We start from the raw sequence: 24,774 nt of genomic DNA, 5'->3' as shown, positions 1-24,774 counted from the left end.
CTTTTTTTTTTTTATTTATTTATTTATTTTTTTTATTTTTTATTTTTATTTTTATTTATTTATTATTTATTATTTATTTTTATTTTTATTTTTTATTTTTATTTTTATTATTTTTATTTTTTTTTATTTTTTATTTTTTTTATTTTTTATTTATTTTTTATTTTTATTTTTTTATTTTTTATTTATTTATTTATTTATTTTCTGTCTCTTCCCTTTTTGCTTGATAGGGGTACTAAGGGCAATGAGGGCAGCTGCTACCTCTTTCTTAGTGGGTTTTGGAGATACCCTTGGTGATTCCTCCCCGTATTTGCCTTGCATTGTAGACCTATGTTCTTCCTTGTCTTCTGTCTCCCCTTTTCCATTCTCCTTCTCATCCTTGTCTTTCTCCTCTTCTCCTCCCTCTAGTTACTCACTTTGTTCATCAATTTCATCCTTTTCATCCTCTTATGTCTCTTAAACACTTTCCTTCTCCTTTTATTGCTCTTCTTCCTCCTCTATTTCCTCTTCATCCCTCTCTGTTTCTTCTTCCTCCTTTTTAGTTTCTTCTTTATCCTTCTCTATTTCTTCTTCATCTCTTTCACTGGCAGTGGGGCTCTTGTCATATTCAAGGGCTTTTATATCTTCCTCTATCTGCATGTCTCTAAAAGTTGCACATGTGATAGGGATTTTGAGGTTTTGGAGGAAATCTTCTATGATAAGTCTAATTAACCCATGATGGGATAGTTTTTGATGGTTTCCTTCCTGCACCTTAATGATCATATCTATCACTGATTGAAGAAGGAAGTAGGGTATGTTGAGTCTATTTTGAGGAGGTGTGTCTGCTCCAAACCTCAACCCTTGGAGAAGCCTAAAATGGTATCCATATACCACACTATACCTACCTTCACATGACATATACTTAATAAGGTGGTAGCTAACTTCATTCCAAGGATATGGTAGGCTTTCTCTTCTAACTCCATTTTTGTCTTCCCTTGCCTCCTCTCCTTCTAAAAAGAATTTCTTCTTTGCAATTTGGCTATTACCCTTATCCTCCTTTGTCCAAGGCATCCCTAAAGGAAGGGTGGTGATTCTGCCTATGATTTCAGGGGTGAGTTCTATAGAGAGGGCTTTCACCAAAATAATGGCATGGGTCCTATTGTCAGTAGAATGAGGGAGAGAGCAAAATGTCGGGCTACTTCATCATCATATCCCCTCAATTTTTCAATGAAACACATCGAACTATGCCTTGTGAATATCTCTAGTACAGGAGGGTTTTGATGAATCCTCACCGTGTTGATGGGTTCCCTCTTATTAAATCCCCTATCATTTTTCTCTGATTGATGGAGGGTTGTATATGTCTAATATCAAATTTAATGGATGAGGAATTTTAAATCAAATTTTTTTGTATACAATTCCCCTAGACTGCAATATTTTTCAACACAATAGAAGGCTTTCCTATATTATTTTCACTTGGAAAAATTTGGGAAAGTTCAGCTCCTACCTCCTTATCACTCTCTGATGAAGCCAACCTATGTTTTTCTCTTTTAAAACTTCTCACTTCCAATCATGTAGTTGATGTTCTGTATCCTGTATGATCCTGTAGGATCTTGTAGGTGCTCTTGTGCTAGAAAAAAAATGATCATTGCCTTTCCTGTACTCTGCTTTAGGGCTAATAGAAACTTTGCTAGTGTGTAGCCTCGAGAATGAGAATGCCTCTATGCATGAGAATAAACATTTTATTTCCACATATGGGTGATTTGAGGGGGATGTTGTGCTAGCAGTCGAAGTATGAGTATCCATTTTTGGATCATTGGTCCCACTACCACATCATCATTCGCCTTACCTCGTAATCAACTCCCACTAGCTTAACCACTTTTGACCTCATCTCTCATTTTCCTTGACTTGATTTCTGCCACGTGTGTAGGGACTAACTGTCTTCTCCTCGTTGACTGAGCAAAGGTGGCCAAGTTAGCTGGCCACCTTCTGCTTATAAAACCAACTCTTTCACAAAATTACATGTTTGATCATATTATGCCAACGAGAGAGTGGAAGCGAGATACATACCCGTGGTAATGATGCCTTGATGTTGTTTGTTGAAGAGTGAAGTCCTTGTTGTGTATTTGCTGCATGTGTTTCTCTTCTCTTTTTTTTATTGTCCTTTGACGTTTTTCCTTGATGTGCAGGTACTAGGTGTTGATGCTGATGATCCTAATGCTAATGCTAAGCTCTGGAGGAGCTTCTTTGACCTCTAGATCTTCCATGATAAAGGTGACTGCAACCTGTGATTTTTTGTTTTGTGGGATAGGCTGCTACAGGATTTCCTACAAGATGTCTTGTAGTTGCCTCTCCCTCAAACTTTTTTAATCATTTTTCACTTTTGGAGCATGAGGATGGTTTCCATGGGTAGAGAAGGTGTCTAGGGATTTATGAATGAGAGATATAGCCTTCAGTTACTGTCTCCTTGTTCTCTGTCTTCATCCCTTTTCTTCTTTTTTTTTGAAAATTGTATTTTTTTTCTTCTTGAAACTAACTTTATTGGATGAATGCATGGGTGATCATTGTGGAGAGAAACATGGTGATGAGATGGTGAAGTAGAATTTTATTTTTTTGACATGAGCACGTCATCCCCTTGCTCTAGGGTTACTTCCTTTGGGATTCCCAAGCCACTGTAATTCCTACAGGATCATCCTGTAGGTTTTCAGGGAATCCTATAGGTTTATAGGGAATCCTGTAGAAGACACAAAACCCTTGCAAACTGAGCTAAATGAGTAGGAAAATGAAGGGAATGATGGAATGATAAAGGATGTGGAATGGAGAAATGAAAACATGAGCTGGATAGGTCCCTTTTGATCCTCTCTTGTTGCTCTAGTCCTCCTCCTACTGCAACTAATATTTTCACGACATGCAAACAATATTTTCAAAGTTTTCTTTTCTCTTTTTTGTTTTTTGTTTTTCTCTTTTTGAAAGCAACTAGGCTGCCACGAAGAGGTTTTCATCCTAGCTGCTTGCCCTAGGCACCTCGAAAGAGGTTTTCACCCAGAGATCCTTTTATTCCTCTTTTTTGTTTTGACACCATTAGGCTTCCTGAAGAGGTTTTCAACCAAATAGTGGGACTCAGGTGCCTCATGGAGGTTTTCACATGAGCCTCCTTATTTTTTCTCTTTTTTTCTTTTTTTTTTTTTTTTTCTTTTTCTTTTTTCTTTTTCAATGACTTAATGGGGTAGAAGCCGAGACTTTCTCCACCACCATCACTGTCTTGCTGATGCCATCAATGAATTATTGCTTTGATAATGGCTTCTTATAAACCTTCAATCTATGCCCATTAACAAGTAAACAAATAGCCTCTGCATCAATGGTTCTAATCTGCACTTAATCATTATCATGACATTTCTCTATGATATAAGGCCCTAACCATCTAGTCCTTGACTTGCCACTAAAATCTTTGTATCTGGAATCATATAAAAAATCCCAATCACCTTCTTGAAATTGCTTGTCCTTGATGTTCTTGTCAAGCGAGATCTTCCTATGAATTTGATTCACCTCTGTGTGTAGGAGGGTCTGAATTTTAAACTCATCTAACCCATTCAGTTGGAGCAATCTCACTTTTTGTGCACTGGTGAGATCTAGCTCTAGCTGGTCTGCCATCCTCAATGTATTGTACTCAAATTCAATGGACACCAGGGCCTTCTTCCCATGGACCAACTCATAGGGAGTGAATCCAGTGGTGGTCTTCCAGGTGGTATTGTAGACCCAAGTGGCCTCAACTAATATATCCACCTAATATTTTCTGTTGCTACTAACCACTTTGGTAAGAATGCCCTCCAACTCTCTCTTGGTCACCTCCACTTTCCCATTAACTTGTGGGTGATAGGGAGTGGAGGTTCTATGCTCGATATTGTATTGGATTGACAAGTCTTCAATCACATGAGATGTAAATTGGTTGCCTTGATCAGTGACCACTTCTCTAGGGTACTCAAACTTGTAAAATAGATTTTCACTTAAGAACTCAACCACTTTCTCCTCTGTTGCTGCCTTTATTTCCTTGTTTTCAGCCCACTTGGTCAAATATTCAATGAACACAATGATGTACTAATTTTTCTTGGATGGAGGGTGAATAGGTCCAATGAAATCCATGCCCCACTTGTCAAATGGATGGAAAGTCACTTGAGGTTGTAGAGGCATTTCATCCCTTGGAGTAGTTATTCCCATCCTTTGGCATCGATCGCATTGACTAGTATACCTTCTCACATCCTGATGAAGAGTGGGACAATAATAACTAGATTTTAACACCTTGAATGTTGTCCTCTTGGCTGCAAAGTGACCTCCATAAGGCCCATCATGACAGGTCAAAAGGATGTCAAAGAGATCCTCCTCCCTGACACATCTTCTAAGAATATGATCCAGGCCTAGTTTGAAAAGGTTTCCCCCAATCCAAGTGAATGGGGAGCTCTTCCTCACAATCTTGCTTTTCTCTTTGGAGGAAAAATTCGGTGGAAACTGTGCAGACACCAAGTAGTTCTCTATGCTAGCAAAACATGGAGAGAGAACTGAAATGGCGAAGAAGTGCTCATCCGGTAACTAATCATCAACCATTCCTTCCTCCCCTGCAGGAAAAGTTAACCTGGATAAAAAATCTGCGACAACATTCTCCCTGCAAGGCTTATCAACAATAGTTAGATCAAACTGTTGTAATAAATGTAACCATCTAATAATTGGGGCATTCACATCAGGTTTATTCATCATATATTTAATTGAAGCATGGTCAGTATGTACAAATGTTTGGTAACCTGTAATTTAATACCTAAATTTGTTCAATGAATGCACAATAGCTAGGAGCTCCTTTTCAATCATTGTGTAGTTCAGTTCGGCCTTTGACATATTCTAACTGATGAAGTAAATGGCATAAGGTAACTATTCATCTATCTGGCCTACAGTTGCACCTATGGGTTTGTGTGAGGCATCAACATGTATATGAAAAGGAAGGGCCCAATTGAGGCCTTAGAGAATAGATGCAGTGGTCAACTTGTACTTCAAGGTGTCTCAGGCCTCTTGACAACTTTTTGACCATACAAATTCAGACTCTTTGGCCAACAACCCAAATAAAGGAGAAGCTAACTTCCTGAAATCTTTTATAAACCTTCGATAGTATCCAGCTAAACTTAGAAAACTTATGACATCTATCTATTTTTGCAGAGGTGGGACCATTTGTATGATTGCTTTTTTGTTTGGGTCCACCTCCAGTCCTTGTTGGGATATTGAATGACCTAGAACAATCCCTGCAGTCATCAAGAACTCACATTTTTTGGGACTAAGGGATAGGTTCAGTTCAATGCATATATTCAACAGCTTACCTAAGTTGGACAAAGCCTCTTGGAAATCACACCCAAAGGGTTTAAAATCATCCATATAAATTTCTACCGCATCATGGACTAGCTCGGCAAAGATACTCAAGACTTCTCTTTGTAAAGTCGCAAGGGCATTGCATAGACCAAATGGAAGGACCCTTTAAGCAAAAGTACCCCAAGGAAAAGTGAAGGTGGTTTTATCCTGGTCTTCCGGTCTGATCTGGATTTGATTGTACCCACTATACCCATCTAGGAAATAGAAAACCTTTTCCCCTGCTGGGCCATCTAGCACTTGGTCAATGAAAGGTAGAAGGAAATGGTCCTTCTTTGTTGCTTTGTTAAACTCTCTGTAATCAACACAAATCCTCCACTTCCCATTTTTCTTTAGAACCAACGCCAAAGGAGAGACGTACTCCCTGTCCGAGATAGGGTAAATGAATCTTGCATCTAGCAGCTTTTGAAATTCTTCTTTGACTATATCCTTGAGAGATGGATTCATTCTCCTTTGGGGTTTTCGGACTAGTTTGCAACATTCTTTGATATAAATGTGGTGAGTACACATGGAGGGGTGCACTCCCTTAATTTCCTTGTAACTCCAAGAACAAGCAATCAGATGTTCCTTTAGCATGTTTCACAACTATTCTTCTTAGTGTATAGAAAGAGATGGGCTGGTTTTCAAAGTTCTCTTAGGGCCGAATTCTATGGTTTTGACATGGGTAGGATTTGAATCAGCTAAGAATAGATGAATCTCATGGATTTTCTAGGTTTCCTTTACTACTTCCTCTAAGGACAAAGTGCTGGGAGTTGGACTTTGGAGTATGTGTTCAATCAAATCATCTGCATCTGGTTGTCCTCCTCCCATGGTTGTTTCTAAGGTATAGAGTTGGGTTGAGTAGACTTAATATTCTTCCTCCTATTCCAGCCATAAAGGTAAGTCGTGTTCTAAAGATAGCTGATCAAGAGGGTACAGGACTAATTTCTTGGACACATTCCCATTTTTTATAGTCATATTTCCAGCCCTGCAACTAATGTAGGTGTCGACACTAGCTAACCAAGGCCTTCCAAGTATGAGAGGGTAACCAGTAAGCTTGGCCTTAGGCTAAAGAACCAAGAAATATGCAGTGTACTCCCAAGAGCCAATGGAGACCATCACATCCTCCATAATCCCCTCAGGGGTCACTGTGGAACGGTCTGCAAGTTGCAAGACTATTGTGGTCTTTCTCAATGAACCCTAGATATTGAGCTTGAGCATGTTGTCCTTAGTCATCACATTAATGGAAGCCCCAAGACCAATTGAAGTGTGTGGGGCAATGGTGCCATTGACATGCACATGTACTATAGGGCCTCCAGCGTCCAAATACTTTGGGCAAATTACCTGCCCTAGCATTAAGTCAGACAGTTGTCCAATGACATTAATGGTAGGGGTGTCTCTTTTTCACCTCCCTAGATGTTTGAAGCACTTCTCCTTAATCAAATTATTGTAAATAGGTACATCCTTTATGGCTTGGAGAAGTGGAATTTGAAACATAGATTTTTCAATTCACCTAGAAGTTCATTCTCCTTTGGGGTAGGTTGGACTAGATGGGTTAATCTCTCAGGAAAGGGTGGTGGATTTACTCTAGGCATGCTTTCCTCTCTTTCTTCCCTAGTCTCCCTAGGTAAAGGTAGAGGTTGGTTGCCCGAGAGTACTCTCCCAAATCTCAAGTTGATTTCTTGAATCTCCACAACATAAGCAGGATATGATGTCTCTCCACTGTATACTTGTTGTTCTTGTCTGTTGTTCAGGTTTGGATTTGGATGGGTAGACAGTTGGGGTTGTTTAGGTGGAGCAGGGTGTAAAATCTATGGTTGAGTAGGTGGTGAAGGAAATAAAGCTTGACCATTATTGTATGGGGGCCTCCACCCTTGGGGCAGTGCATTCCACTGAGGCTATGGCGGAGCATATGGCTAAAATGACTGGCTGGTTGGATGGGAATGGTATTGAGGTGCAAAAGTCCAAGGAGGAGGTGTAGATCAGGAAGTATGAGTAGGGACCCCCCAAGAGGGAATGGATGTGGTATGGTTGGGCTTGTAATAGGCATGGGATGACCCTTGAATGCCCTACTGGTATGGCCGAGGCCCATGAAGTCTCCTTTGATTTATGTAGTAGAGCTATTGAGTCACCCCTTTAGTTCCTTGATACACAACTTTTAGTCCAGTTAGAAAAGGGCACTTGTCTGTGGAGTCATTTTCTTCACAGATCGAGCAGACTTCAATCAGATTCAATGGACATTCATTCCTCGGGTGCCTCCTTATGCATCTAGCGAAGAAAATGGCTCTGTGCCTCCTCCTGCTTTATCTTTATGTGCATAGTGTCCATTTGTAGGGCAAGGTTTTGCAGCATTCCACTCTTGAAATCTTCTAACATATTTCCAATTTCACCCTTGATGGATGTATTGGAAGATGATGGACTTACCATAGGTTGACTACCCCTACCCTTTTTCATTGCTACCCAGAGTGATTCCTAAAGACAGTCTTGATATCTTCATAGAGTAGCTGGTAGATGTCCCCTCCTGCTAGTAAGTTCAGGGTATCTAGAAGATCTTCCCTTACCCCTCTAAGTAGGACTAGCTTCAATGACTCAGGATCAAGTGTGCACCTAGCCCTTTTGTAGTTAAGCTAGAATATTTCTTCATAATCCTCTATGGATTCATCATGCCCTAAGTTCATCCTAAAATTTTCCTCTTTAGTGTCTTTAGATCTGCAGTAGTTTCGATACTTGTTGTTGAAGGCTTGTTGCATCTGAGCCCAAGTTGTGATGTTATCCCCAGGTAAACCCATGAACTAGCGCAAAGCTGCATCCTTGAGAGTGGATGGGAATAGTTTCAACTTCTGTTCATCATTGGTGTAATCATAGGTTCTGCATATCACAACAAAGTCAAACACGAAAGTGTCTGGATCTTCTGAGGTCAGGCCATGGAAATGAGGAAGAGCAGAGGGGCTTATGTTATTTATCTTGGTATCTCTGTTAATTTCTCTGATGGGAAAGACACTCTCAACTCTTTCTCTATTGCCTCTCTCATTTATATTTTGAGCCATTGGGTTAGTTGGAATGGGTTCTTCTTCTTCTTCTCCCCTTGTAGGCTCTTCAAATATCTTTGGTTGTTCACCTAAGGGGTTCTCCAATTCATAGCCACGGAAGAAGAGGGAATTTTGGCTATTTGATGTGGTGGGGGTATTTGGCAGAAATTTCCCTAAGTTATCCCTATTCCTACGAGGCATGAAAGAAGTGTTTTTGTTTTGTTTTTTGTTTTTTTCAAGCTTTGAGAATAATTGCAAAATTGAAATCACAAACTGAATGGAAACTAACTGACTAAATGAAAACTAACTGCTTGAATGAAATATCACATGAAGAATGGAAAAGAAAGCAAACTAAATTACTTTTGCAGAAATGAAACTAATAGCAGAATGTTAGAGATAAGGAACAGAAGAAAGAAATCAGAAATCACATATTACTCAGACACCTCCCTAGCAACGGTGCCAAAAAGTGATGAGCACCAATATTGCAACAAGAATGTTGCAACTCCTGGGGCTACCAACTTTACTCTATCAACCCGAGGTTCGTACAAACTTGGAGGCGACAATGTTGTATACACAAGTAAATGTGATGGGTCCACTCTTTGTCACTACTGAGCTAGAAATAGACCACTAAGGTTTTTCAAACCAGACTTCTATTGATTCAGAAGAAGCTTGATTATCAATCAAGAAAAGAGAAATCTACACTAAGAGAAATCTTGTCTACTGCAGTATAAAAAAATACTGAAATTAAATGCTTAAACACACCATTTTTGTAACTAACTTCTAAGAGGCTTTGCTTCAAAAGAATACTAAGTTAACATGGAATCAATCCTACTTTCCTAGGCATGCAAATTAAAACATCAAACATTCTACTGTTGTGCATGTAAATGAACAAAATAACTCTGTTTTTCTTTTTTTCTTTTTCATGTGGAAGTGTGAAAGCTAACATATTTGGGTGATGTGGCAGGTGGATGAGGGATGATGGTGAATGGTCAGAAGGCTTTGGAGACAAGTAGGGGTCCCTTTCTACCTTCCTAGGGGATTTTTCCTCAATTTTGCCTCAAAACATGCCACTACAAGTTAACCTACAGGATGTCCTAATGCATTCTACAGGATGTCCTGAATTCCTATTGGATCCCCTGTATTCTTACAGGATACAACCGAGAGAAAAAGGAGGCATGTTGAAGGTGATGGAAGGCTTAAATAAGGTTGTTGGTGGATGGCATGAGGCAAGGGAGTGCCTAGGACCACTTAAAAACTCAAAAGCAGAGTTGGGAGATGGCTGTATTTGCTCAACAAGCTTGGAGAAGTATTTTTGTGAAATGATGAAATTGGTGGGGGTTTTAGTGAAAGAAAGGAATGATCAAGGATGGCTGAAGTTGGGATAAGGTTGTTGATCTTGAAATCTCTATGTACTGTTGAAACTCCTACACTTCATCAAACATTGACATTTATCCATAAATGATGTAGACAGGAAGGATTTCAATTAACTAAGGAAAACATAATTTCATGAGCTAGCTTCCTATTTCCTGCATGGGAAAACTTGAAGAATAATATGAAACTGTGATGACATCTAAAGTAAGACTGAAGACAGTATAAATGGAAATCATATCCTATTCTTGAAAACTAGCAAAATGTTTACCTAAGTAACAAAAGACCCTAAATTCCACGAGAAACTAGAATTCTGTCTTTTTGGGGCTGCATAGGAGTTCTTTCCTCAAACCATGATCCCTGAATGGAGGAGTGAGGCGAAATCCACCTACTGATAACTTTTTGATGTTCCTTTATCTCTTCTAAGATATTGCTGAAGTAAAGCACAAATGGAAGAAAACTAATCAAATCCACAACTACTTGTAATGAAATAATACTAAAGACAATTCAACCATTAATCGATGAAATAAACTAAGCATACAAATACAAGAAGAGGAGCCTTTGCTGCTAGGATTGGGCCCTAACCCAAGAGCTTTAGCCCTCTGAGTCAACTCAGTGCTGGATCAAGGAAATGCTCATTCTCATTATCAAATCAGAAAATTACATAACAATGTCTTCCACACGTCTTCAACTCAAAAATTACTAGTGTTTTTACAGCAAAAATTCAAATCCTATGAGGCTCTAGGCCTCCTTATTTTTACAATTAAAGTCTCCAATGACTTCCTTAAATCCAAGGAGGCTCATCTCCCAAACGCGAGATAAACTAGCTCTTTAACTTTCACTTGCTCGATTGCCTTTTGATCTCCATGACTTGGCTGCTTATACTCCGAGCTAGTGTGACTGATGGAGGAATATTCGAATGAGTGAGGAGTAAATGAGGAGGATCTACCTCCTACAATCTCTCCTCCTTCTCTCATTCGAGTTTCAGCCCTTAATTAGTCAAAATTTCCATTATTTTCTCTCAAAAACCTACAATCAATGCACATTAGTCCACTAGGCATAATATCTCACTTTGACTCATCTCATTAAGCAAAATACAATCAAAATATGTAAGAAATTATGAGAAGAGTGGATTTGAATAAGCTAGGAGGTCCATTAATGTTTATATAGCTACCCAATGATGAGGCTCATCACCATTTTCACACAAACGCATTTTAATCCACAAATTTAAAGAATTCAGGTACTTACATTGCGGACCCTTGAAAAATCTTCGTTCAACTTCGCTGTGAGATACAGACATGTTTATTATGAATTCACTGATAAATCCTCCTAGAAGATTGTCAATCCAAAAATCAACCGCTCTTGAGATACTGTTGTTAGTATTCCTGAGTCGTCATACCAATTCACGACTCCACGTAGTGGGCTCATCATTTTTGAAACAGGTATTATGCTTAGTCAACTTTGATACTCATTCATATAGTTCATTAGAAACTTTCGTGAATAATATCTCAACCAATTCTATATAGAGATACTTCTGCAACCAAACTTCAATGGACAATTGTGGATTTCCATTTTCCTGAACTACAAATTCTCGCTCTTTTTATTCAACCAACTCCTGGATTTCCTTCTTTGATGGATACCAAAACATATCCCTCAAAGAGATCCTGGTCCTGGAAACGAAACCATTTTTTGGATTAAGGGGCTTGGACCCGGGTTTAAGGTATATTGCGCACCAACAAAAACCCTCAACCACTAGCCCTTTCGGCAACGACTTGCAAGCATATCAAAGTCTCACATGAAGTAGTTATGGGAGGCTATAGAAGTAGATTTCTGTAGCCAGAGGGATATTCCACTATGGCACCCGTGTGATTTATTATATTTTATACTGATCTAGAACTTCACATATGTAAAATACATCGCGCAGATGCTTTACTTCATAGATTTTCACTTATTACATAAACATATCAGAAAACAACAGAACATATATTCTTTCAAATAAATAAGTAAGAATCATGTGTATTAGTACATAGGAACATAGATTAAGAATACATATACACAAGACCTCACCAAAATTTCTTCTTTTTTATTAAGATGGATCTTTTACTACATATAACTTCTTCAACCTGTGCAACCAACTATAGGTGGTCTATGCACTCAACTGTAGACTCTTCCAAGGCCTCCGCACACTCAGCTACAAAGCCTTCCCTTCAAGGCCCAAAATATAGACTACAGATAGAAAGTACGATCAATTCATCTATGAATCTCCCTTTCAACAAATCATTACATCTCCTTATATATATTTCATTACTACAAAACCATGGTCCATATACTATGGGTTCGAAAAAACAATGAGCTAAAACCCCGATACTTGTTACAAAATGAGGGTCTTTCACCAACCCCAAATCCCCTAGACATTTCGCGATGAATATAACTTTGTGGACTCCGTGCACTCCACTCCTCCAAATGAAAAGTCTTTGAGCAAAATTGGACCAAGTTGGACCATGCCCAATAGTTATTCCCTTTGGTCTTTTTGATACCCCATCCACCATTCAAAGTCTCATGAATCACCTTATCAAGCCATATCTCATAAAGTTTCTCATGATCATTTTTTATGATATACTAATCTACAACAAAACATGGGAAATACATATTCAACATGTTGACAAGGTATTACAAATTTGTAAGGATAATAAATTACTTGTTAAATTGTTGAAGTTTACTTTTGGAAGGGAAGAGGTGGAGTTTTTGGACAAATTTTGGGCCTTGAAAGAGTACGGGTGGATCCAAAAAATATTTAGGAAATCCAAGATCGGCCACAACCCTGGACCTTGAAAATTGTGCTGGGATTTTCGGGACTCACAGGATACTGTCAAAAATTTGTCAGAAATTATGGACACATTATGAGACCCCTCACAAATATTCTTAAGAAAAATGCATTCCTCTGGACAGAATAAACTCAACAGACCTTCCTCAATCTTAAACAGGCCATGTGTTCCACCGTGGTGTTGGCCCTCCCATATTTTACAAAACCAATTATGATTGAATGTGATGCCTTGGGGACTGACATTAGAGCAGTCTTAACGAAAAAAGGTCGACCAATAACCTTCAGAAGCCAACAATTAAGTGGCAATAATTTGGGACAATCTACTTATGAGAAAGAAATGATAGAAATCCTACATGGAATGGACACTTAGCGACCATACTTTCTTGGATGATGTTTTTAGATTCGAGTTGACCATCATATTTTGAAGTATATTTGAGAGCAATGCATATCCTCTCTGCAACAAAATAAATGACTTACCAAAATGTTGGACTATGACTATGAGATAATCTATGAGAAGGGTCGAGACAATGTTATGACCGATTCCTTGTCTCGACAATTTAAGGAGGACAACACCCTATTATCCCTATCTTTTCCCATACCATCTTAGATTGAGGAGGCACACAACAAATCATTTTCCCATCCATCTCTTTCCCATCTAATCTAATGGTTACAAGTGGATCCTAAGCCTCCAGAAGGTTATATTTCGTAGGAAGATATTCTTTTATATAAGGATCATGTGGTTCTCTCCCCTAACTCCACTCTAAAACACACATCCTAGCTATGTTTCACTCCTCAACCATTGTAGGACATTTGAGCTTTCAAAAGACTTATTCTCATGCATGCCACTCTTTCTTTTGGGAAGGGATGAAACAAGACATTCTTACACTTGTAGTTAAATGTGACATATTCCAATGTAACAAAGGGGAAAAAATGAAGACACTAGGAACCTTACGACCCTTTTTGCTACTGGCTTTTATATGGACAGATGTCTCCATGGACTTCATTACAGGTCTCCCAAAATTAGGCAACAAGTGAGTCATCATGTTGGTAATGGAGCAACTCTCCAAATATGCCTATTTTTGTGTCTTATCACACTTGTTCACTCTAGATTTGGTGGCCCAAGTCTTTTTGGACCAAATTTTCAAACTGCATTGCATGCCTACATTTATTATGTATGATCAAGATCCAACCTTCACTACCAATATTTTGCAAGAGTTGTTCAAGCTACATGGCACGCAACTCCAAATGAGTACAACATATCACCCCTAGACGAATTGTCAAAGTGAATAAATAAATAAATGTTTGGAGAAGTGGTTAAATTTGACAATTATTTACCCATATTTCACTTTTCTAACAATGATTTACCCTAATTTTTAAAATTGCATGTCATTAATCACTTTTGATTAATTTTCTAAAACGTCAATTTGATGGGTATACTTAAATTTTGCCCCTATGTATATATATATATATATATATATATATATATATATATATATATATATATATATATATATATATATATATCCACTTTATTGATTTTCCATAAAGTAACAAAAAGTTTTGATTTTTTTATAAAATAGCAAGTAGTTTTAATAATAATTTTTCCATAATTAATAATGGAGAATTTGATTTTTTACATAGCTAATTATTGCGCCAAGAGGCTCTCTAGCCCAATGTGGAAGAGATGTAATTTATCGTTATGTTATGTTTTGTAAACATTTTGACTCGGTAAAATAAAAATAAAATAAAATAACCAAATAAAATTAATAATTTAACATTTTCAAGAACAACACACCCACTTGATGCAAAATATGTAAGTTTTAATCTTTTCAACTAGTTTATATTTTCTGTAAGATAGTTTTGTTTTCTCAAGGATTCATTTATTTTGATTTGAATTTATATTAATGAATTTTATTTAATGTATGCAGGTTGTTTGTGACTATGAAGCTACAATTGTGTTTATTCATAAAATTTAATGGTTGTGTAAGACTAAAAGTATGTTTCAAAATCATAGTAAATAATATAATAAGGTAAAGATGATTATCCAATAATGAGTTAAATCATAATTTTAATTTTAATTAATAAAAATAATTTGTCTCTCTAGTATCATACTAGAGGCTGATATTATACAACAAATATTTCCTGTGTGTCTCATAACTTACCCCAGAAAAGATGTTACTCATAATTTAAGTTTATTTATTTCTAAAGTCACATTTATTCATGAAATTTTAATGGTTGCTTAAGACTGAAAGTATGCTTTAATAAAATCATAGTAAATTAGTTTTAATTTGAATTTGTTTATTTCTATGTCACATTTATTCATAAGAAATTCATAGTAAATAATCTAATAAGATAAACATGATTCAATTCAATAATCGGAGTCAAATCATAATTTTAATTTATTTTTTATTATTATTTAATTAATTAAAATAATTAGCCTCTTATGTGGAATTCTATTTTTCTCCTCCTAATGCAGGTAAGAGAATTTTCTTGCCTTAACGAAAAGAAAAAGAGAAGTAAGCTCCTCACAATTCATGAAATTAAATACATAGTAAAAGTAAAAAGAAATAACTTTCTATGATAAAGCATATATATATGGTTATTTTTATCATACAAAGTTATTTGACAATTGGACAAGGATAGTTTTATTTGGCTCCAACCAAAAGGGGTCCTGGATTCATGGGAATGACATCTTCACAACCACACTATCAAGGAATTCCTCATCTAGTGGAAAGACACCTTACCAAAATATGTAACATGAGAACCAACAACTATTCTTCAGAATTTTCCACATCTCCAACCTTGAGGAGAAGACTGCTTCTGAAGGGGGAGGGCATGTTAGGGTCTGAACCTAACCCCTTTATTAATGTAATAGGCCCAAGGGGCCCCATAAGAGTCATGATTAGTTAGTTTAATAAATAAATCATGTAATTAATTAACCACATTAATGACGATTGTAAGTGGTTGACCTGCGTTCTGAAAAAGAGACCATAATTAGTTATAATGGACCATAAATAACAAATAAAATGGTTAACCCGCGTTATGCAAGGGACCACAAATAGTTAGGGTTTTGGATCTCATGAAAACTATATCTAGTCGAAGATAGTAAGAGAAGTCTTGTGTTGTGTTGTGTAATGGAACTTTCCTCTACTAGAGGTTGCGCCCTAGAAGAGGCAAGTGAACAATATTGTTTTAGATATTAATAGAATATTTCCAATTTCTATCAACTTATTGTGTTATTTTATGTGGAATCTGAAGCATATTTCACACTTCTGATATTTTTGCAGGTCAATCATAATATAGATTTAGGGTTATGAAGGGTTTGAGTAAAAGAATCAACTTCTAAGGAAACTTGGGTCACAATTCCATAACCATGGATCCCATGGATTGAGAATTGAAAATGAAAACCAATATTAGAAAAATATATGTAGCAAACCAATGAGGGATGGATTTGGTTCCCAATCTTGATAAGAACAAATTATTTAAGGTCTTTAGACAAGTTTGCCCTAATGTAGATTCTCCATAACAGTAAAGGGTGGAAAGGCCATTTAGTTTTGAGAGAGATAATATCCCGTAATGGGGCTACAATATGCAATAAGATTGGATAGAATCTTAATAGGGAACTAGGGAAGTCCACTTACACTAGGTAATGTGGTTGGGTTTCTTTCTTAATGGAGAAATCATGGGTCAAATGGGAAAAGAACACGAAGGTATTCTCACGTATTCAAGGGCCCTAAAGGAATATTTTTTGAACATAGGCCAACTCATTAAATTTGAAATATTTTGATTAACCATAAGTATAGGTGGAATGTAAGCCTTGTGGACCTCACACCTCCCAAATATTGCTTCAAAGGATGCTTAGAGACATCTACCCTACATAATATCCTAAGATGAAGTCCAACCATAAATTAATTATGTAAACAATCTTATTCTTCATTAACAACTCTAATATGAAGGAAAATGGTATTTACCAAAGATAAACCTTTAAAGCAATTACTCTTATGAACTCGGACACCACCATTTCCATTTTATAAATTAGCAACATAACCAGAAAAACAATCCTAAATAAATTAACCATGCCTTCATTATGATAAAAATGTAGTACTCAAACAAATCACAATAAATGCAAAAAGTGCCTAATAAAACAATAACTTTGCAATGACTTCAAGGATGGAAAACCTTTACTTGATTGGTCAAAAGCCTTAAATTCGAAATTCAAAAGGTTCAATTTACGACTCTAAAGTAAATTATAAAATGGATTTATTATGTATTTCAAAACAATTACATCTTTAAACAAGGTGGGTTGCAGAACAATAAATCCCTTCCCAAAAGCATGACGGCAAGAGCCAAAGTTGCCACAATTGTGGCAACAACTCTAGTAGAAAATTGATCATTTAACCCTTTGAATAGTTTGAATAACGTGAATATGACTGGAATCAGACCATTCTACTTAGTAACCCTAATCAAGTTGGTGTGTTACTTAACTTTTATTACAAGCAAGCTTACCATTATGATAATTCTTATGACCTTAATATGAATAAGGGTGATTACACATAAGCACTCAATATGGAAACACCGTAATCATAATGGAAGGATTAATGGAAATCTTAACACCAACTTCTAGAACAAGCAATAGAAACAAAGCCTCCCACATAACACAATAATTTTTCAATCACTGAAGATGATTCATAATGAAGTCATCATTTTATTCTAAATCCTTTAAACAGTGTCCCTTATTGTAAATCGAGAAACATATCCTACGGTCTCTCACCAAGATTACGTGATTGAAAAACAGATCTTATAGATTCTCACGAAGATTACATGATTCCATGAACTCTTTTAAGAAAAAAAATGACAAGAAAAAAAGTATCAATAACGATAGTTGATGTCATTTCCTTCCATCATAATTCTCACACGCTGGATTTGCAACTACATAAGTTTATTTTCGTTATTTGACAGATCTCCTACGGCTTCCTCTTGAAGAGGATGAGTCTCGGGAACCTGGAAAATATGATTTATGAAAGACTGATATACTTGAATACTTTTAATACGTATGTCGTTCACGTAGCTTTCTCCATCAAAATCACTCGACATTTATGAAATTCACGTAAGAGGTAGTTGTCATAAAATCTCATCTATAATAAGAATCCACTGCTCACTGAACAAAACATAAAATATCAAGTCTCCCTAAAAATCACTGGATGTTGAGTGAATTCATGTAAATTAAATAAGTAAATTAGGAGGTTGAGTGAATTCATGTGAATTAAATAAGTAAATTAGGAACTTGAAATTGACATAATGAATTTACTTAGGAACTTGAAATTAACATAATGAATATGATTCCTCAGTGTGAATCTCTATTTATAAAATAAGAATTTTTATTTTATATTATTATTTTAAACTTAAATTAATTTATATTTTAAATATTTTTTTAATAATAAATATAGTAATATTCTAGTTTTAAAAATATAATTTTAATCTTTAAAGTTAAAAATCTAAAAGGATAAAATTTTGTTATTTCATATATATATATATATATATATCGAAAAACTATATAACATCATGTCACTAGATATGATTATAACATTTTACATGACATATATATATAACATAGCATGTTACATAAGTATAACTACACTACAACTCAATTATATATATATATAATGATTTAACATAACACTAGCCTAGATCCAACTTAACACCAGATTTATAGTGCGGAGAGGGATCAAATCTCTCGAGGTGAAAATCTTTTTCTTGAGTGCAAAACTTGAGGACAGGTTTGCACCTAGAGAGATTTCATCTCTCTCAGCACTTGATAGATAATGTGTTAAGATGGATCTAGGCTTGTTTTAGTCGTGTGCAGTCATACAAAATTTGTTGAATATGCTAAATATGTCTAGGATTAATTTGGTCAATTTAATTTAAAATTTGCTTAGTTGCCTCAGTTTGTTGAGATGAAAGAAACTATTGGTAACTGAATGATGAAAAATGATGAAATACAAATTTTGAGTGCAAAATCAATGTAACAATTTTGATTGATAGAAAATGTAAATAATAAGAATATAGCCAATTACAAACAATCTTCATTGTGATCAATGTGAAACTATTTTCTTCTACAATTCCTATTGTCACACCCACTAGTTTTTCCATGTTCTCATATCGATCATCTGAAAAGAGTAGTTGGAATCATAGACCATTCAAATATTTAACTCGATTTACTATAGTAAAAAACATGTCGTGTCTCTATTGCTCTCCAATATTGATAGTAGTTTTCTCCAAAGTTAATAATTGTGACTTATGGAGTGTTAAACCCCAAATAATTTTCAATTGTAGTTACTTTCTATTACGACGTTTGAATGCAAAGTAATTAACAATGTTGAATGATAGAAAATGGGAATAATAAGAATGTACACAATTATAAATAGTATATAGTTTCAAAAAGAAAACATTTTGGGTAAGCAAACATTTTATTTATGAGAAAAATTCAAGTATTGTATTTGTGGTTGAATTACTATAACACATAAGTCAATGCAAGTCATGAATACTTTTTATGTTCTTACACTGAGAGAGAGTGCATATGTTTCGAGGTGAGAAGGAGAGACAAGGGGTGATAGAGATATAGATGTGGGGAAGAGAGAGGGAAGAAGAGAGAGGCAAAGACAGGGAGGAAGGAAGAGATATAGATATGGAGAGAGAAATGATAGAGAGAGAGAGAGGGAGGGGAAAGGGAGGAAGGGAGAGAGAGAGGGAGGGGAAAGGGAGGAAGGGAGAGAGAGATATATAGATATCGAGAGAAAGCATATATGTTTAGGGGGTGAGACGGAGAGATGGATAAGGAGAGACAATGGGAGATAGAGATATAGATGGAGGAGGCAGAGATGTTCTTACACTAAAATCAATGCACACTATTAATCTAGTTACTTTGAAATTAATGTACATCATACATCTAGTTGCACCAAATAAAAAATCAACTTCTACACTAAAATCAATGCATCTAGTGCAAAAAATCAAATATGATTATAAATCAACATCTATACTGAAATCTTGCATCTATTACAAGCAATAAAATAGGATTAGAAATCAATATCTACACTGAAACAAATGCATCTAATGCAAGCAATCGAATATAAGTAGAAATCAACATGTACGCTGAAATCAATGCATTTAGTGCAAGCGATCAAATGGGATTAGAAATAAATATCTACAATGAACCTAATGCATCATGTGCAAGAAATCAAAAGAAGTAGAAATCAACATCGACACTGGAATCAATGCATATAGTGTAAGCTATTAAATAGGATTCCAAATAGACATATACACTAAAATCAATGCATATAGTGCATGTGATCAAATAGGATTACAAATCAACAACTGCATTGAAATCAATACATCTATTTTAGTGAAAACCCAAAATATTCATGACTTTATAGATCTAACTTTTATGTTTTTATTTGTCTCTGTGTGTCTCTTTCTTCTTCCCTCTCTCTCCACCTTCCATTATGTCTCTATCACCCACCCCCTCTCCTTCTCTCTTCCCCTCCATATCTCCTGCATCTCTCTCTATATGACTCTCCCTCCCTTTCTCTATCTTTCTCTTCTCCCCTCTCTCCCCCTGCCGTCTATATCTATACCCCCCTCCATCTCTCCTTATTTGTCTCTCTATCTCAGCCCCCTAAACACATGTCACGCTCTCTCTCTCTCTCTCTCTCTCTCCCCTTACCTGTCTATCTATCTCTACCTCTTCCTTTCCCTCTCTATCTCTCCCCCTTCTCTCTCTCTCTCTCTCTCTCTCTCTCTCTCTCTGCCCCCTCCATCTATATCTCTATCTCCCATCTATCTCTCTTCCTCCCTCCATCTCTTTGCCTCTCTCTTCTACCCTCTCCCCCACCACATCTATATCTCTATCTCCCCTTGACTCTCCTTCTCACCCCCAAAACATACACACTCTCTCCCTATATCTATTTATCTCTCTCATTCCCTCTTCCTCTCTCTCTCTCTCTCTCTCTCTCTCTCTCTCTCTTACTCTTCTCTCACATTCATTGACTCTCCATCTCTCCCTTGCCACTAACTCTCCACCTTTCTCTCCCTATGTTTTTCATCCCCTTCCCACTCCATCTCTTTCTCCCCCTCTCTCTCCTCTCTCTCAAGTTCTCTCTCTTTTTCCTTCTTCTCTCTCCCCTTCTCTCCCACCTCCCTCCATCTCTCCCCCCATCATACACACACTGTCTCTCCACCCTACAACTCTATCACTATCTCCCTCCCTCTCTCCTTCTCTCTCTTCCCCTCTCTCCCCCCTCCATATCTATGTCTCCTTCTCTCCCTCTTCCCCTTCTTTCCCTATCTTTATCCTCTCCTTTTCTCTGTCTTCCCTCGTCTCCTGTCTCCCTCATTCCATCTCCATCTCTCCCTTATCACTCCCTCTGTCTCTCTACCTCTATCTCTCAATGTCTTTTTCTTCACTCCCTCTCTTTCCCCCTCCAAATCCATATCTCTCCCTCCCTCTCCCCCCTCCTCTCTCTCTTCCTTTCTCTCTCTCACTGTCTCTCCCACCTCTATGTCTCTCTCTCCCCACTATATTCCCCCTTCCATTTCACACTCTTTCTTAAATATGATTCCATTGTATTGTATTTAAGAAAGTATCTAAATTAAAAAAGAAAAAAGCATAATTGGTTGTAAAATATTAAACCTATATTTTCTATCAATCATGTTAAAGAAAATACAATAATAAAAAACTTAAGAGAATTTGACACGAGAAGCAGACAATAGATAGTGGTTTGAAAATTAAGGTATAATTTCCCACTACATGATAGATTCCCCCCTAATAAAAACTGCATAGCCTAATAAAAACCCCTAAGTTAAACATTGGGCCTTCATCTCTTACAACATTTACCGTCACCTTGTACTTACACATGATGAATGTCTACCACAGTCAATACGCTTTTAGTAGCATGGATCGAACCATATAATAGTCCCCATTACATTACTAGCGTCCATGACCATCACCTTCCACCCATGAACCATTCATTTGCATGACTTGAAAGATGTCCACATTTCTTCTTCTCACTTGATTACTAACCACCCTTCCTAAGAACTCATTTGATTGATCACCAAGAATGCATCACTACGTTTGCAATTTTCCTCTCACATAACCACAATCTAGTAAAACATTTGCACAGTCAATCCCATTTCATTTTCCTCACATCGAGACTAACCAAAGAGGGGCTTATCCTTTGTAGTCACTCCCTTACACCATCACATAGGTCACCAAACATTTGGGACACTTGTATCCATGTTTGTACATTCCAAACCACTATTACATTCTTTTTACAAGTGCACAAAGATTCCTTTTGGAAGCAAGAAGCTCACCCATTTTTATATTTATTATCTTTCAAACGTGCCTAGTCACCCTTCATTAGAGTGCAACTGGAATATAACATCTCGTCAATATTGATTTCATGTCTCACGCGAGGTTTTGGATTCACAATGGATGAGTGCATAGTTAAGGCACACCATGCGAAAAGGTGATCGGTTCAAATCCTCATGGTTGTTTATCCCAAAAATTTATATATATTTATTTTGTGTCATCTACCTCAAAATATGGAAAATATGTTCTTCAACATCTTTTGACCAAACTCGTCTTGTGTACGTGTAATCATGTTAGTTAAAGTCATTGTTGGGCTCCACTTTTTTCATATTATTTCCTACATAAATACATTCACAATTACACTTTTTCCTTCTTTTTTATTTTGTTAAAAGAGAACTATAAACCTCCATTACCTATTGTCATTAACTGTTATACATTCTGTGTGGTTAATGCATAATTTTTCCATATCTTTAGTGTTTAAAAGGATAAAGATATGATGGTTTTATCTATGATGTTTATATAATGCATTATGACTATAATTGGCATTCATGTGAGCGTAAATAAATATTTTAAAAATAAGAGAATTAATTTTGGCACCAACTATATGTTTTGGGTACCTGGCTTTGGTTATTGATATACCTCCATTAATTCAATGCAATAATTGCCACGTGGGTTCTGAAGAGGATAGGTTCAAGATTTTTTCTATCTATAATCATTTTTGGATCAAAATCTATAGTTGGTTCCTCTATCGTGCTCAGGCCATTTGCAAAGTATACACTTTTTCACTACTAGATCGATCGAAATTAGAGTGAGGATAATCTGTTGGTTGTAGTCATTCTTTGTTTTCCTATCAAATCCACAGAAACATGGCATGATTCATTTATCTCATCCATGAGAATAAGGTTTCGAGTAAGTTGTTGTGACATTATTAGTTTCAATTTCCTTATATTGAACTGGGCTACTCTGAGCTATGTTACTCACTAAGGTATTGCCATGTCTATGCCCAAACTTGCAACCAGGTATGTTGTCCCTCTCAGTTTGACATTCAGTAGGGAATTTCTTGGAACTATTTCTCATCTTCATTACAGTAAGGCCCTTATTCCTCATTTATCATCTTCAAAAGACTCCTACAATGGTTTATTATGGTTGCCGAAATACAGTTTGGAGTTATTATCTACTTATTTTTTGAATTTTTTTACCATGGTTTCAATGTGAAAAATTGGTGATTCCTCTAGAGGACACTTCCCTTTTTTTGCTCGGAGTGGGTACATGTTCTTATACTTAATTTATTTTATTCATCTATTTCCCAGCGTATTGTCATGATAGTCTATAATTTATAAATCAACTACCATCAAATAATAATATTTTTTCTCCTCGTTGCACGTTCCAACAATAATAGGGTGTTTCGACAAAACCCATCCTCAACATGTATCCAACCGATTATGGTTATTTATAATCATTTTATGTTCAATTATGATTTTTCTATTTTCACAAATAGGGTTCTCAATAACTAGGTTCCACTCTTGCAACTAACTTCAGTACCTATAGGCTGAGGGTTTTTCTTTAAAGTCCAAACGATGGTTAGGTTTTTGTCTCCCACTGGCTAACTTCTCCTACTCGCGCCATGTTAGTTTTCTTTCATAACTTCTTCTTATTGCAGGAGTATTTCACGGATAAAAGATATAATGGTTTCATTTCTTGCTCCGTGTAAATTCCCCTTGTTAAGGGCCGCTACTAGTTTCGTTTTTTTCCAGTGTGATCACAAACTTAAGAACTGGAACCATTCGGTGGCATCGAATTGTTTTTAATTGTTTAATGTATGTGGATACGTAAGAGTGGGTTTACATCTCCAGCTAGTAAATGAGCTTGACTCAAGACATCCCTCTGGGAAATTTTTGTCAATTTAGTTTCTTTAGGAGAAATGTATTCTCATATTTTCCTCACTGTGGTTATACATTTCCTTATTCTATGAGTTATATAAAATTTGTCTCTGTGAAAAGATAAAAATAATGAAACTTGAATTAATCAGAAGGAGTTGCAGCTCACAGGTGTGTACATCACCTGGAGACTGCACTCATACAAGGAGGAGACTCTCTCTCTCGTTCACTCAATACATTACAATGAATGATATTACATATTAAATACATGACTGAAAAGTAGGTAGTTGAAACCATCCTCCTAAATTCTAGGAACAACTCCTAAAGTAAGAAGGTAACGTTACAACCACATAACCATTTCTTCATTATTTCTAACTCCCCCCCTTAATGAAGAAAGGGTTATTGTGCACACCTAACATCCCTCTAAGTAATTCAAACTTTATTCGCCCTAGAGGCTTAGTAAAGATGTCAGCTAAATTATCACAGGTATTACAATAATCCACACAAATTTCCTTAGACTGTATCTTTTCCCGTACAAAGTGAAATTGAGTATCAATATGTTTAGTATTCTTATGGAAAACTGGATTGTATGCAAGCTTTATTGTGCTTTGATTGTCTGTTTTGATGCTGGTTGCTGCTTTTTGTCCTTTGCCTGCATCACTAAGCAATCTCCTCAACCAAATGGCTTCGCATGTAGCTGCACACAACGCCTGGTACTCTGCTTCACATGACGATAACACTACAGTACTTTGCTTTTTGCTACACCATGAAATAACCCCGGATCCGATGCTGAATGCATAACCTGTGATGGATCTACGATCGTCCAGGTTACCTGCCCAATCAGAATCAGAATAACCTGCTAAAGTAACATCAGAACTGTCAGTGTATAAAATACCATAATTACAAGTACCACTAAGGTATCTCAACACACATTTCGCTGCATTCCAGTGACTGTCA

Source organism: Pinus tabuliformis, chromosome 8 (genome assembly GCF_031772625.1).
Source record: "Pinus tabuliformis cultivar Carrire ecotype Pingquan chromosome 8, CPIR1, whole genome shotgun sequence".
In the NCBI taxonomy this organism is placed as follows: Eukaryota; Viridiplantae; Streptophyta; class Pinopsida; order Pinales; family Pinaceae; genus Pinus; species Pinus tabuliformis.
Note: the sequence above shows the minus strand (reverse complement) of the source record.